Here is a 14282-nt window from a genome sequence, read left to right as displayed (position 1 = left end):
ATTGAGTCAGCCCTTAACCCCAGTGCTCAGAAATTGTCAAAACGTGTTTTTCAGCAGAAATAAAGACGTTTTGGCAACTTTGGTCACCACCATGTAACTTATAGGGCAGGAACAGCACAGTTTTCAAAACGTGTTTTTCAGCCCGAAATAAACGCGTTTTGTCAGCCCTTAGAATCGCAGTGTAACTGCCTGGCTCAGAAGAGCACATTGAGTCAGCCCTTAACCCCAGTGTACAGAAATTGTCAAAACGTGTTTTTCAGCAGAAATAAACATGTTTTGGCAACTTTGGTAACCCCCATGTAACTTATAGGGCAGGAACAACACAGTTTTCAAAACGTGTTTTTCGGCCCGAAATAAACGCGTTTTGTCAGCCCTTAGAATCGCTGTGTAACTGCCTGGCTCAGAAGAGCACATTGAGTCAGCCCTTAACCCCAGTGTACAGAAATTGTCAAAACGTGTTTTTCAGCTGAAATAAACATGTTTTGGCAACTTTGGTAACCCCCATGTAACTTATAGGGTAGGAACAACACAGTTTTCAAAACGTGTTTTTCAGCCCGAAATAAACGCTTTTTCTCAGCCCTTAGATTCGCAGTGTAACTGCCTGGCTCAGAAGAGCAGATTGAGTCAGCCCTTAACCCCAGTGCTCAGAAATTGTCAAAACGTGTTTTTCAGCAGAAATAAAGACGTTTTGGCAACTTTGGTCACCACCATGTAACTTATAGGGCAGGAACAACACAGTTTTCAAAACGTGTTTTTCAGCCCGAAATAAACGCGTTTTGTCAGCCTTTAGAATTGCTGTGTAACTGCCTGGCTCAGAAGAGCACATTGAGTCAGCCCTTAACCCCAGTGTACAGAAATTGTCAAAACGTGTTTTTCAGCAGAAATAAACATGTTTTGGCAACTTTGGTAACCCCCGTGTAACTTATAGGGCAGGAACAACACAGTTTTCAAAACGTGTTTTTCAGCCCGAAATAAACGCGTTTTGTCAGCCCTTAGAATCGCTGTGTAACTGCCTGGCTCAGAAGAGCACATTGAGTCAGCCCTTAACCCCAGTGTACAGAAATTGTCAAAATGTGTTTTTCAGCAGAAATAAACATGTTTTGGCAACTTTGGTAACCCCCATGTAACTTATAGGGTAGGAACAACACAGTTTTCAAAACGTGTTTTTCAGCCCGAAATAAACGCTTTTTCTCAGCCCTTAGATTCGCAGTGTAACTGCCTGGCACAGAAGAGCACATTGAGTCAGCCCTTAACCCCAGTGCTCAGAAATTGTCAAAACGTGTTTTTCAGCAGAAATAAAGACGTTTTGGCAACTTTGGTCACCACCATGTAACTTATAGGGCAGGAACAGCACAGTTTTCAAAACGTGTTTTTCAGCCCGAAATAAACGCGTTTTGTCAGCCCTTAGAATCGCTGTGTAACTGCCTGGCTCAGAAGAGCACATTGAGTCAGCCCTTAACCCCAGTGTACAGAAATTGTCAAAACGTGTTTTTCAGCAGAAATAAACATGTTTTGGCAACTTTGGTAACCCCCATGTAACTTATAGGGTAGGAACAACACAGTTTTCAAAACGTGTTTTTCAGCCCGAAATAAACGCTTTTTCTCAGCCCTTAGATTCGCAGTGTAACTGCCTGGCTCAGAAGAGCACATTGAGTCAGCCCTTAACCCCAGTGCTCAGAAATTGTCAAAACGTGTTTTTCAGCAGAAATAAAGACGTTTTGGCAACTTTGGTCACCACCATTTAACTTATAGGGCAGGAACAGCACAGTTTTCAAAACGTGTTTTTCAGCCCGAAATAAACGCGTTTTGTCAGCCCTTAGAATCGCAGTGTAACTGCCTGGCTCAGAAGAGCACATTGAGTCAGCCCTTAACCCCAGTGTACAGAAATTGTCAAAACGTGTTTTTCAGCAGAAATAAACGTGTTTTGGCAACTTTGGTAACCCCCATGTAACTTATAGGGTAGGAACAACACAGTTTTCAAAACATGTTTTTCAGCCCGAAATAAACGCTTTTTCTCAGCCCTTAGATTCGCAGTGTAACTGTCTGGCTCAGAAGAGCACACTGAGTCAGCCCTTAACCCCAGTGCTCAGAAATTGTCAAAACGTGTTTTTCAGCAGAAATAAACATGTTTTGGCAACTTTGGTCACCACCATGTAACTTATAGGGCAGGAACAGCACAGTTTTCAAAACGTGTTTTTCAGCCCGAAATAAACGCGTTTTGTCAGCCCTTAGAATCGCAGTGTAACTGCCTGGCTCAGAAGAGCACATTGAGTCAGCCCTTAACCCCAGTGTACAGAAATTGTCAAAACGTGTTTTTCAGCAGAAATAAACATGTTTTGGCAACTTTGGTAACCCCCATGTAACTTATAGGGTAGGAACAACACAGTTTTCAAAACGTGTTTTTCAGCCCGAAATAAACGCTTTTTCTCAGCCCTTAGATTCGCAGTGTAACTGCCTGGCTCAGAAGAGCACACTGAGTCAGCCCTTAACCCCAGTGCTCAGAAATTGTCAAAACGTGTTTTTCAGCAGAAATAAACATGTTTTGGCAACTTTGGTCACCACCATGTAACTTACAGGGCAGGAACAGCACAGTTTTCAAAACGTGTTTTTCAGCCCGAAATAAACGCTTTTTCTCAGCCCTTAGATTCGCAGTGTAACTGCCTGGCTCAGAAGAGCACATTGAGTCAGCCCTTAACCCCAGTGCTCAGAAATTGTCAAAACGTGTTTTTCAGCAGAAATAAAGACGTTTTGGCAACTTTGGTCACCACCATGTAACTTATAGGGCAGGAACAGCACAGTTTTCAAAACGTGTTTTTCAGCCCGAAATAAACGCGTTTTGTCAGCCCTTAGAATCGCAGTGTAACTGCCTGGCTCAGAAGAGCACATTGAATCAGCCCTTAACCCCAGTTTACAGAAATTGTCAAAACGTGTTTTTCAGCAGAAATAAACATGTTTTGGCAACTTTGGTAACCCCCATGTAACTTATAGGGTAGGAACAACACAGTTTTCAAAACGTGTTTTTCAGCCCGAAATAAACGCTTTTTCTCAGCCCTTAGATTCGCAGTGTAACTGCCTGGCTCAGAAGAGCACACTGAGTCAGCCCTTAACCCCAGTGCTCAGAAATTGTCAAAACGTGTTTTTCAGCAGAAATAAACATGTTTTGGCAACTTTGGTCACCACCATGTAACTTATAGGGCAGGAACAGCACAGTTTTCAAAACGTGTTTTTCAGCCCGAAATAAACGCGTTTTGTCAGCCCTTAGAATCGCAGTGTAACTGCCTGGCTCAGAAGAGCACATTGAGTCAGCCCTTAACCCCAGTGTACAGAAATTGTCAAAACGTGTTTTTCAGCAGAAATAAACATGTTTTGGCAACTTTGGTAACCCCCATGTAACTTATAGGGTAGGAACAACACAGTTTTCAAAACGTGTTTTTCAGCCCGAAATAAACGCTTTTTCTCAGCCCTTAGATTCGCAGTGTAACTGCCTGGCTCAGAAGAGCACACTGAGTCAGCCCTTAACCCCAGTGCTCAGAAATTGTCAAAACGTGTTTTTCAGCAGAAATAAACATGTTTTGGCAACTTTGGTCACCACCATGTAACTTATAGGGCAGGAACAACACAGTTTTCAAAACGTGTTTTTCAGCCCGAAATAAACGCGTTTTGTCAGCCCTTAGAATCGCTGTGTAACTGCCTGGCTCAGAAGAGCACATTGAGTCAGCCCTTAACCCCAGTGCTCAGAAATTGTCAAATCGTGTTTTTCAGCAGAAATAAACACGTTTTGGCAACTTTGGTCACCACCATGTAACTTTTAGGGCAGGAACAACACAGTTTTCAAAACGTGTTTTTCAGCCCGAAATAAACGCGTTTTGTCAGCCCTTAGAATCGCTGTGTAACTGCCTGGCTCAGAAGAGCACATTGAGTCAGCCCTTAACCCCAGTGTACAGAAATTGTCAAAATGTGTTTTTCAGCAGAAATAAACATGTTTTGGCAACTTTGGTAACCTCCATGTAACTTATAGGGTAGGAACAACACAGTTTTCAAAACGTGTTTTTCAGCCCGAAATAAACGCTTTTTCTCAGCCCTTAGATTCGCAGTGTAACTGCCTGGCACAGAAGAGCACATTGAGTCAGCCCTTAACCCCAGTGCTCAGAAATTGTCAAAACGTGTTTTTCAGCAGAAATAAAGACGTTTTGGCAACTTTGGTCACCACCATGTAACTTATAGGGCAGGAACAGCACAGTTTTCAAAACGTGTTTTTCAGCCCGAAATAAACGCGTTTTGTCAGCCCTTAGACTCGCTGTGTAACTGCCTGGCTCAGAAGAGCACATTGAGTCAGCCCTTAACCCCAGTGCTCAGAAATTGTCAAAACGTGTTTTTCAGCAGAAATAAAGACGTTTTGGCAACTTTGGTCACCACCATGTAACTTATAGGGCAGGAACAGCACAGTTTTCAAAACGTGTTTTTCAGCCCGAAATAAACGCGTTTTGTCAGCCCTTAGAATCGCTGTGTAACTGCCTGGCTCAGAAGAGCACATTGAGTCAGCCCTTAACCCCAGTGTGCAGAAATTGTCAAATCGTGTTTTTCAGCAGAAATAAACACGTTTTGGCAACTTTGGTAACCACCATGTAACTTTTAGGGCAGGAACAACACAGTTTTCAAAACGTGTTTTTCAGCCCGAAATAAACGCGTTTTGTCAGCCCTTAGAATCGCTGTGTAACTGCCTGGCTCAGAAGAGCACATTGAGTCAGCCCTTAACCCCAGTGTGCAGAAATTGTCAAAACGTGTTTTTCAGCAGAAATAAAGACGTTTTGGCAACTTTGGTCACCACCATGTAACTTATAGGGCAGGAACAGCACAGTTTTCAAAACGTGTTTTTCAGCCCGAAATAAACGCGTTTTGTCAGCCCTTAGAATCGCAGTGTAACTGCCTGGCTCAGAAGAGCACACTGAGTCAGCCCTTAACCCCAGTGCTCAGAAATTGTCAAAACGTGTTTTTCAGCAGAAATAAACATGTTTTGGCAACTTTGGTAACCCCCATGTAACTTATAGGGCAGGAACAACACAGTTTTCAAAACGTGTTTTTCAGCCCGAAATAAACGCGTTTTGTCAGCCCTTAGAATCGCTGTGTAACTGCCTGGCTCAGAAGAGCACATTGAGTCAGCACTTAACCCCAGTGTACAGAAATTGTCAAAATGTGTTTTTCAGCAGAAATAAACACGTTTTGGCAACTTTGGTCACCACCATGTAACTTACAGGGCAGGAACAGCACAGTTTTCAAAACGTGTTTTTCAGCCCGAAATAAACGCTTTTTCTCAGCCCTTAGATTCGCAGTGTAACTGCCTGGCTCAGAAGAGCACATTGAGTCAGCCCTTAACCCCAGTGCTCAGAAATTGTCAAAACGTGTTTTTCAGCAGAAATAAAGACGTTTTGGCAACTTTGGTCACCACCATGTAACTTATAGGGCAGGAACAGCACAGTTTTCAAAACGTGTTTTTCAGCCCGAAATAAACGCGTTTTGTCAGCCCTTAGAATCGCAGTGTAACTGCCTTGCTCAGAAGAGCACATTGAGTCAGCCCTTAACCCCAGTTTACAGAAATTGTCAAAACGTGTTTTTCAGCAGAAATAAACATGTTTTGGCAACTTTGGTAACCCCCATGTAACTTATAGGGTAGGAACAACACAGTTTTCAAAACGTGTTTTTCAGCCAGAAATAAACGCTTTTTCTCATCCCTTAGATTCGCAGTGTAACTGCCTGGCTCAGAAGAGCACACTGAGTCAGCCCTTAACCCCAGTGCTCAGAAATTGTCAAAACGTGTTTTTCAGCAGAAATAAACATGTTTTGATAACTTTGGTCACCACCATGTAACTTATAGGGCAGGAACAGCACAGTTTTCAAAACGTGTTTTTCAGCCCGAAATAAACGCTTTTTCTCAGCCCTTAGATTCGCAGTGTAACTGCCTGGCTCAGAAGAGCACATTGAGTCAGCCCTTAACCCCAGTGCTCAGAAATTGTCAAAACGTGTTTTTCAGCAGAAATAAAGACGTTTTGGCAACTTTGGTCACCACCATGTAACTTATAGGGCAGGAACAGCACAGTTTTCAAAACGTGTTTTTCAGCCCGAAATAAACGCGTTTTGTCAGCCCTTAGAATCGCAGTGTAACTGCCTGGCTCAGAAGAGCACATTGAGTCAGCCCTTAACCCCAGTGTACAGAAATTGTCAAAACGTGTTTTTCAGCAGAAATAAACATGTTTTGGCAACTTTGGTAACCCCCATGTAACTTATAGGGCAGGAACAACACAGTTTTCAAAACGTGTTTTTCGGCCCGAAATAAACGCGTTTTGTCAGCCCTTAGAATCGCTGTGTAACTGCCTGGCTCAGAAGAGCACATTGAGTCAGCCCTTAACCCCAGTGTACAGAAATTGTCAAAACGTGTTTTTCAGCTGAAATAAACATGTTTTGGCAACTTTGGTAACCCCCATGTAACTTATAGGGTAGGAACAACACAGTTTTCAAAACGTGTTTTTCAGCCCGAAATAAACGCTTTTTCTCAGCCCTTAGATTCGCAGTGTAACTGCCTGGCTCAGAAGAGCAGATTGAGTCAGCCCTTAACCCCAGTGCTCAGAAATTGTCAAAACGTGTTTTTCAGCAGAAATAAAGACGTTTTGGCAACTTTGGTCACCACCATGTAACTTATAGGGCAGGAACAACACAGTTTTCAAAACGTGTTTTTCAGCCCGAAATAAACGCGTTTTGTCAGCCTTTAGAATTGCTGTGTAACTGCCTGGCTCAGAAGAGCACATTGAGTCAGCCCTTAACCCCAGTGTACAGAAATTGTCAAAACGTGTTTTTCAGCAGAAATAAACATGTTTTGGCAACTTTGGTAACCCCCGTGTAACTTATAGGGCAGGAACAACACAGTTTTCAAAACGTGTTTTTCAGCCCGAAATAAACGCGTTTTGTCAGCCCTTAGAATCGCTGTGTAACTGCCTGGCTCAGAAGAGCACATTGAGTCAGCCCTTAACCCCAGTGTACAGAAATTGTCAAAATGTGTTTTTCAGCAGAAATAAACATGTTTTGGCAACTTTGGTAACCCCCATGTAACTTATAGGGTAGGAACAACACAGTTTTCAAAACGTGTTTTTCAGCCCGAAATAAACGCTTTTTCTCAGCCCTTAGATTCGCAGTGTAACTGCCTGGCACAGAAGAGCACATTGAGTCAGCCCTTAACCCCAGTGCTCAGAAATTGTCAAAACGTGTTTTTCAGCAGAAATAAAGACGTTTTGGCAACTTTGGTCACCACCATGTAACTTATAGGGCAGGAACAGCACAGTTTTCAAAACGTGTTTTTCAGCCCGAAATAAACGCGTTTTGTCAGCCCTTAGAATCGCTGTGTAACTGCCTGGCTCAGAAGAGCACATTGAGTCAGCCCTTAACCCCAGTGTACAGAAATTGTCAAAACGTGTTTTTCAGCAGAAATAAACATGTTTTGGCAACTTTGGTAACCCCCATGTAACTTATAGGGTAGGAACAACACAGTTTTCAAAACGTGTTTTTCAGCCCGAAATAAACGCTTTTTCTCAGCCCTTAGATTCGCAGTGTAACTGCCTGGCTCAGAAGAGCACATTGAGTCAGCCCTTAACCCCAGTGCTCAGAAATTGTCAAAACGTGTTTTTCAGCAGAAATAAAGACGTTTTGGCAACTTTGGTCACCACCATTTAACTTATAGGGCAGGAACAGCACAGTTTTCAAAACGTGTTTTTCAGCCCGAAATAAACGCGTTTTGTCAGCCCTTAGAATCGCAGTGTAACTGCCTGGCTCAGAAGAGCACATTGAGTCAGCCCTTAACCCCAGTGTACAGAAATTGTCAAAACGTGTTTTTCAGCAGAAATAAACGTGTTTTGGCAACTTTGGTAACCCCCATGTAACTTATAGGGTAGGAACAACACAGTTTTCAAAACATGTTTTTCAGCCCGAAATAAACGCTTTTTCTCAGCCCTTAGATTCGCAGTGTAACTGTCTGGCTCAGAAGAGCACACTGAGTCAGCCCTTAACCCCAGTGCTCAGAAATTGTCAAAACGTGTTTTTCAGCAGAAATAAACATGTTTTGGCAACTTTGGTCACCACCATGTAACTTATAGGGCAGGAACAGCACAGTTTTCAAAACGTGTTTTTCAGCCCGAAATAAACGCGTTTTGTCAGCCCTTAGAATCGCAGTGTAACTGCCTGGCTCAGAAGAGCACATTGAGTCAGCCCTTAACCCCAGTGTACAGAAATTGTCAAAACGTGTTTTTCAGCAGAAATAAACATGTTTTGGCAACTTTGGTAACCCCCATGTAACTTATAGGGTAGGAACAACACAGTTTTCAAAACGTGTTTTTCAGCCCGAAATAAACGCTTTTTCTCAGCCCTTAGATTCGCAGTGTAACTGCCTGGCTCAGAAGAGCACACTGAGTCAGCCCTTAACCCCAGTGCTCAGAAATTGTCAAAACGTGTTTTTCAGCAGAAATAAACATGTTTTGGCAACTTTGGTCACCACCATGTAACTTACAGGGCAGGAACAGCACAGTTTTCAAAACGTGTTTTTCAGCCCGAAATAAACGCTTTTTCTCAGCCCTTAGATTCGCAGTGTAACTGCCTGGCTCAGAAGAGCACATTGAGTCAGCCCTTAACCCCAGTGCTCAGAAATTGTCAAAACGTGTTTTTCAGCAGAAATAAAGACGTTTTGGCAACTTTGGTCACCACCATGTAACTTATAGGGCAGGAACAGCACAGTTTTCAAAACGTGTTTTTCAGCCCGAAATAAACGCGTTTTGTCAGCCCTTAGAATCGCAGTGTAACTGCCTGGCTCAGAAGAGCACATTGAATCAGCCCTTAACCCCAGTTTACAGAAATTGTCAAAACGTGTTTTTCAGCAGAAATAAACATGTTTTGGCAACTTTGGTAACCCCCATGTAACTTATAGGGTAGGAACAACACAGTTTTCAAAACGTGTTTTTCAGCCCGAAATAAACGCTTTTTCTCAGCCCTTAGATTCGCAGTGTAACTGCCTGGCTCAGAAGAGCACACTGAGTCAGCCCTTAACCCCAGTGCTCAGAAATTGTCAAAACGTGTTTTTCAGCAGAAATAAACATGTTTTGGCAACTTTGGTCACCACCATGTAACTTATAGGGCAGGAACAGCACAGTTTTCAAAACGTGTTTTTCAGCCCGAAATAAACGCGTTTTGTCAGCCCTTAGAATCGCAGTGTAACTGCCTGGCTCAGAAGAGCACATTGAGTCAGCCCTTAACCCCAGTGTACAGAAATTGTCAAAACGTGTTTTTCAGCAGAAATAAACATGTTTTGGCAACTTTGGTAACCCCCATGTAACTTATAGGGTAGGAACAACACAGTTTTCAAAACGTGTTTTTCAGCCCGAAATAAACGCTTTTTCTCAGCCCTTAGATTCGCAGTGTAACTGCCTGGCTCAGAAGAGCACACTGAGTCAGCCCTTAACCCCAGTGCTCAGAAATTGTCAAAACGTGTTTTTCAGCAGAAATAAACATGTTTTGGCAACTTTGGTCACCACCATGTAACTTATAGGGCAGGAACAACACAGTTTTCAAAACGTGTTTTTCAGCCCGAAATAAACGCGTTTTGTCAGCCCTTAGAATCGCTGTGTAACTGCCTGGCTCAGAAGAGCACATTGAGTCAGCCCTTAACCCCAGTGCTCAGAAATTGTCAAATCGTGTTTTTCAGCAGAAATAAACACGTTTTGGCAACTTTGGTCACCACCATGTAACTTTTAGGGCAGGAACAACACAGTTTTCAAAACGTGTTTTTCAGCCCGAAATAAACGCGTTTTGTCAGCCCTTAGAATCGCTGTGTAACTGCCTGGCTCAGAAGAGCACATTGAGTCAGCCCTTAACCCCAGTGTACAGAAATTGTCAAAATGTGTTTTTCAGCAGAAATAAACATGTTTTGGCAACTTTGGTAACCTCCATGTAACTTATAGGGTAGGAACAACACAGTTTTCAAAACGTGTTTTTCAGCCCGAAATAAACGCTTTTTCTCAGCCCTTAGATTCGCAGTGTAACTGCCTGGCACAGAAGAGCACATTGAGTCAGCCCTTAACCCCAGTGCTCAGAAATTGTCAAAACGTGTTTTTCAGCAGAAATAAAGACGTTTTGGCAACTTTGGTCACCACCATGTAACTTATAGGGCAGGAACAGCACAGTTTTCAAAACGTGTTTTTCAGCCCGAAATAAACGCGTTTTGTCAGCCCTTAGACTCGCTGTGTAACTGCCTGGCTCAGAAGAGCACATTGAGTCAGCCCTTAACCCCAGTGCTCAGAAATTGTCAAAACGTGTTTTTCAGCAGAAATAAAGACGTTTTGGCAACTTTGGTCACCACCATGTAACTTATAGGGCAGGAACAGCACAGTTTTCAAAACGTGTTTTTCAGCCCGAAATAAACGCGTTTTGTCAGCCCTTAGAATCGCTGTGTAACTGCCTGGCTCAGAAGAGCACATTGAGTCAGCCCTTAACCCCAGTGTGCAGAAATTGTCAAATCGTGTTTTTCAGCAGAAATAAACACGTTTTGGCAACTTTGGTAACCACCATGTAACTTTTAGGGCAGGAACAACACAGTTTTCAAAACGTGTTTTTCAGCCCGAAATAAACGCGTTTTGTCAGCCCTTAGAATCGCTGTGTAACTGCCTGGCTCAGAAGAGCACATTGAGTCAGCCCTTAACCCCAGTGTGCAGAAATTGTCAAAACGTGTTTTTCAGCAGAAATAAAGACGTTTTGGCAACTTTGGTCACCACCATGTAACTTATAGGGCAGGAACAGCACAGTTTTCAAAACGTGTTTTTCAGCCCGAAATAAACGCGTTTTGTCAGCCCTTAGAATCGCAGTGTAACTGCCTGGCTCAGAAGAGCACACTGAGTCAGCCCTTAACCCCAGTGCTCAGAAATTGTCAAAACGTGTTTTTCAGCAGAAATAAACATGTTTTGGCAACTTTGGTCACCACCATGTAACTTATAGGGCAGGAACAACACAGTTTTCAAAACGTGTTTTTCAGCCCGAAATAAACGCGTTTTGTCAGCCCTTAGAATCGCTGTGTAACTGCCTGGCTCAGAAGAGCACATTGAGTCAGCCCTTAACCCCAGTGCTCAGAAATTGTCAAAACGTGTTTTTCAGCAGAAATAAACATGTTTTGGCAACTTTGGTCACCACCATGTAACTTATAGGGCAGGAACAGCACAGTTTTCAAAACGTGTTTTTCAGCCCGAAATAAACGCTTTTTCTCAGCCCTTAGATTCGCAGTGTAACTGCCTGGCTCAGAAGAGCACATTGAGTCAGCCCTTAACCCCAGTGCTCAGAAATTGTCAAATCGTGTTTTTCAGCAGAAATAAACACGTTTTGGCAACTTTGGTCACCACCATGTAACTTTTAGGGCAGGAACAACACAGTTTTCAAAACGTGTTTTTCAGCCCGAAATAAACGCGTTTTGTCAGCCCTTAGAATCGCTGTGTAACTGCCTGGCTCAGAAGAGCACATTGAGTCAGCCCTTAACCCCAGTGTACAGAAATTGTCAAAATGTGTTTTTCAGCAGAAATAAACATGTTTTGGCAACTTTGGTAACCTCCATGTAACTTATAGGGCAGGAACAGCACAGTTTTCAAAACGTGTTTTTCAGCCCGAAATAAACGCGTTTTGTCAGCCCTTAGAATCGCAGTGTAACTGCCTGGCTCAGAAGAGCACATTGAGTCAGCCCTTAACCCCAGTGTACAGAAATTGTCAAAACGTGTTTTTCAGCAGAAATAAACATGTTTTGGCAACTTTGGTAACCCCCATGTAACTTATAGGGCAGGAACAACACAGTTTTCAAAACGTGTTTTTCGGCCCGAAATAAACGCGTTTTGTCAGCCCTTAGAATCGCTGTGTAACTGCCTGGCTCAGAAGAGCACATTGAGTCAGCCCTTAACCCCAGTGTACAGAAATTGTCAAAACGTGTTTTTCAGCTGAAATAAACATGTTTTGGCAACTTTGGTAACCCCCATGTAACTTATAGGGTAGGAACAACACAGTTTTCAAAACGTGTTTTTCAGCCCGAAATAAACGCTTTTTCTCAGCCCTTAGATTCGCAGTGTAACTGCCTGGCTCAGAAGAGCAGATTGAGTCAGCCCTTAACCCCAGTGCTCAGAAATTGTCAAAACGTGTTTTTCAGCAGAAATAAAGACGTTTTGGCAACTTTGGTCACCACCATGTAACTTATAGGGCAGGAACAACACAGTTTTCAAAACGTGTTTTTCAGCCCGAAATAAACGCGTTTTGTCAGCCTTTAGAATTGCTGTGTAACTGCCTGGCTCAGAAGAGCACATTGAGTCAGCCCTTAACCCCAGTGTACAGAAATTGTCAAAACGTGTTTTTCAGCAGAAATAAACATGTTTTGGCAACTTTGGTAACCCCCGTGTAACTTATAGGGCAGGAACAACACAGTTTTCAAAACGTGTTTTTCAGCCCGAAATAAACGCGTTTTGTCAGCCCTTAGAATCGCTGTGTAACTGCCTGGCTCAGAAGAGCACATTGAGTCAGCCCTTAACCCCAGTGTACAGAAATTGTCAAAATGTGTTTTTCAGCAGAAATAAACATGTTTTGGCAACTTTGGTAACCCCCATGTAACTTATAGGGTAGGAACAACACAGTTTTCAAAACGTGTTTTTCAGCCCGAAATAAACGCTTTTTCTCAGCCCTTAGATTCGCAGTGTAACTGCCTGGCTCAGAAGAGCACATTGAGTCAGCCCTTAACCCCAGTGCTCAGAAATTGTCAAAACGTGTTTTTCAGCAGAAATAAAGACGTTTTGGCAACTTTGGTCACCACCATGTAACTTATAGGGCAGGAACAGCACAGTTTTCAAAACGTGTTTTTCAGCCCGAAATAAACGCGTTTTGTCAGCCCTTAGAATCGCTGTGTAACTGCCTGGCTCAGAAGAGCACATTGAGTCAGCCCTTAACCCCAGTGTACAGAAATTGTCAAAATGTGTTTTTCAGCAGAAATAAACATGTTTTGGCAACTTTGGTAACCCCCATGTAACTTATAGGGTAGGAACAACACAGTTTTCAAAACGTGTTTTTCAGCCCGAAATAAACGCTTTTTCTCAGCCCTTAGATTCGCAGTGTAACTGCCTGGCACAGAAGAGCACATTGAGTCAGCCCTTAACCCCAGTGCTCAGAAATTGTCAAAACGTGTTTTTCAGCAGAAATAAAGACGTTTTGGCAACTTTGGTCACCACCATGTAACTTATAGGGCAGGAACAGCACAGTTTTCAAAACGTGTTTTTCAGCCCGAAATAAACGCGTTTTGTCAGCCCTTAGAATCGCTGTGTAACTGCCTGGCTCAGAAGAGCACATTGAGTCAGCCCTTAACCCCAGTGTACAGAAATTGTCAAAACGTGTTTTTCAGCAGAAATAAACATGTTTTGGCAACTTTGGTAACCCCCATGTAACTTATAGGGTAGGAACAACACAGTTTTCAAAACGTGTTTTTCAGCCCGAAATAAACGCTTTTTCTCAGCCCTTAGATTCGCAGTGTAACTGCCTGGCTCAGAAGAGCACATTGAGTCAGCCCTTAACCCCAGTGCTCAGAAATTGTCAAAACGTGTTTTTCAGCAGAAATAAAGACGTTTTGGCAACTTTGGTCACCACCATTTAACTTATAGGGCAGGAACAGCACAGTTTTCAAAACGTGTTTTTCAGCCCGAAATAAACGCGTTTTGTCAGCCCTTAGAATCGCAGTGTAACTGCCTGGCTCAGAAGAGCACATTGAGTCAGCCCTTAACCCCAGTGTACAGAAATTGTCAAAACGTGTTTTTCAGCAGAAATAAACGTGTTTTGGCAACTTTGGTAACCCCCATGTAACTTATAGGGTAGGAACAACACAGTTTTCAAAACATGTTTTTCAGCCCGAAATAAACGCTTTTTCTCAGCCCTTAGATTCGCAGTGTAACTGTCTGGCTCAGAAGAGCACACTGAGTCAGCCCTTAACCCCAGTGCTCAGAAATTGTCAAAACGTGTTTTTCAGCAGAAATAAACATGTTTTGGCAACTTTGGTCACCACCATGTAACTTATAGGGCAGGAACAGCACAGTTTTCAAAACGTGTTTTTCAGCCCGAAATAAACGCGTTTTGTCAGCCCTTAGAATCGCAGTGTAACTGCCTGGCTCAGAAGAGCACATTGAGTCAGCCCTTAACCCCAGTGTACAGAAATTGTCAAAACGTGTTTTTCAGCAGAAATAAACATG

Source organism: Atractosteus spatula, chromosome 8 (genome assembly GCF_055471065.1).
Source record: "Atractosteus spatula isolate fAtrSpa1 chromosome 8, fAtrSpa1.hap1, whole genome shotgun sequence".
Taxonomy (NCBI): Eukaryota; Metazoa; Chordata; class Actinopteri; order Semionotiformes; family Lepisosteidae; genus Atractosteus; species Atractosteus spatula.
The sequence above is the reverse complement of the archived record's forward strand: the minus strand, read 5'-3'. Positions refer to the sequence as shown.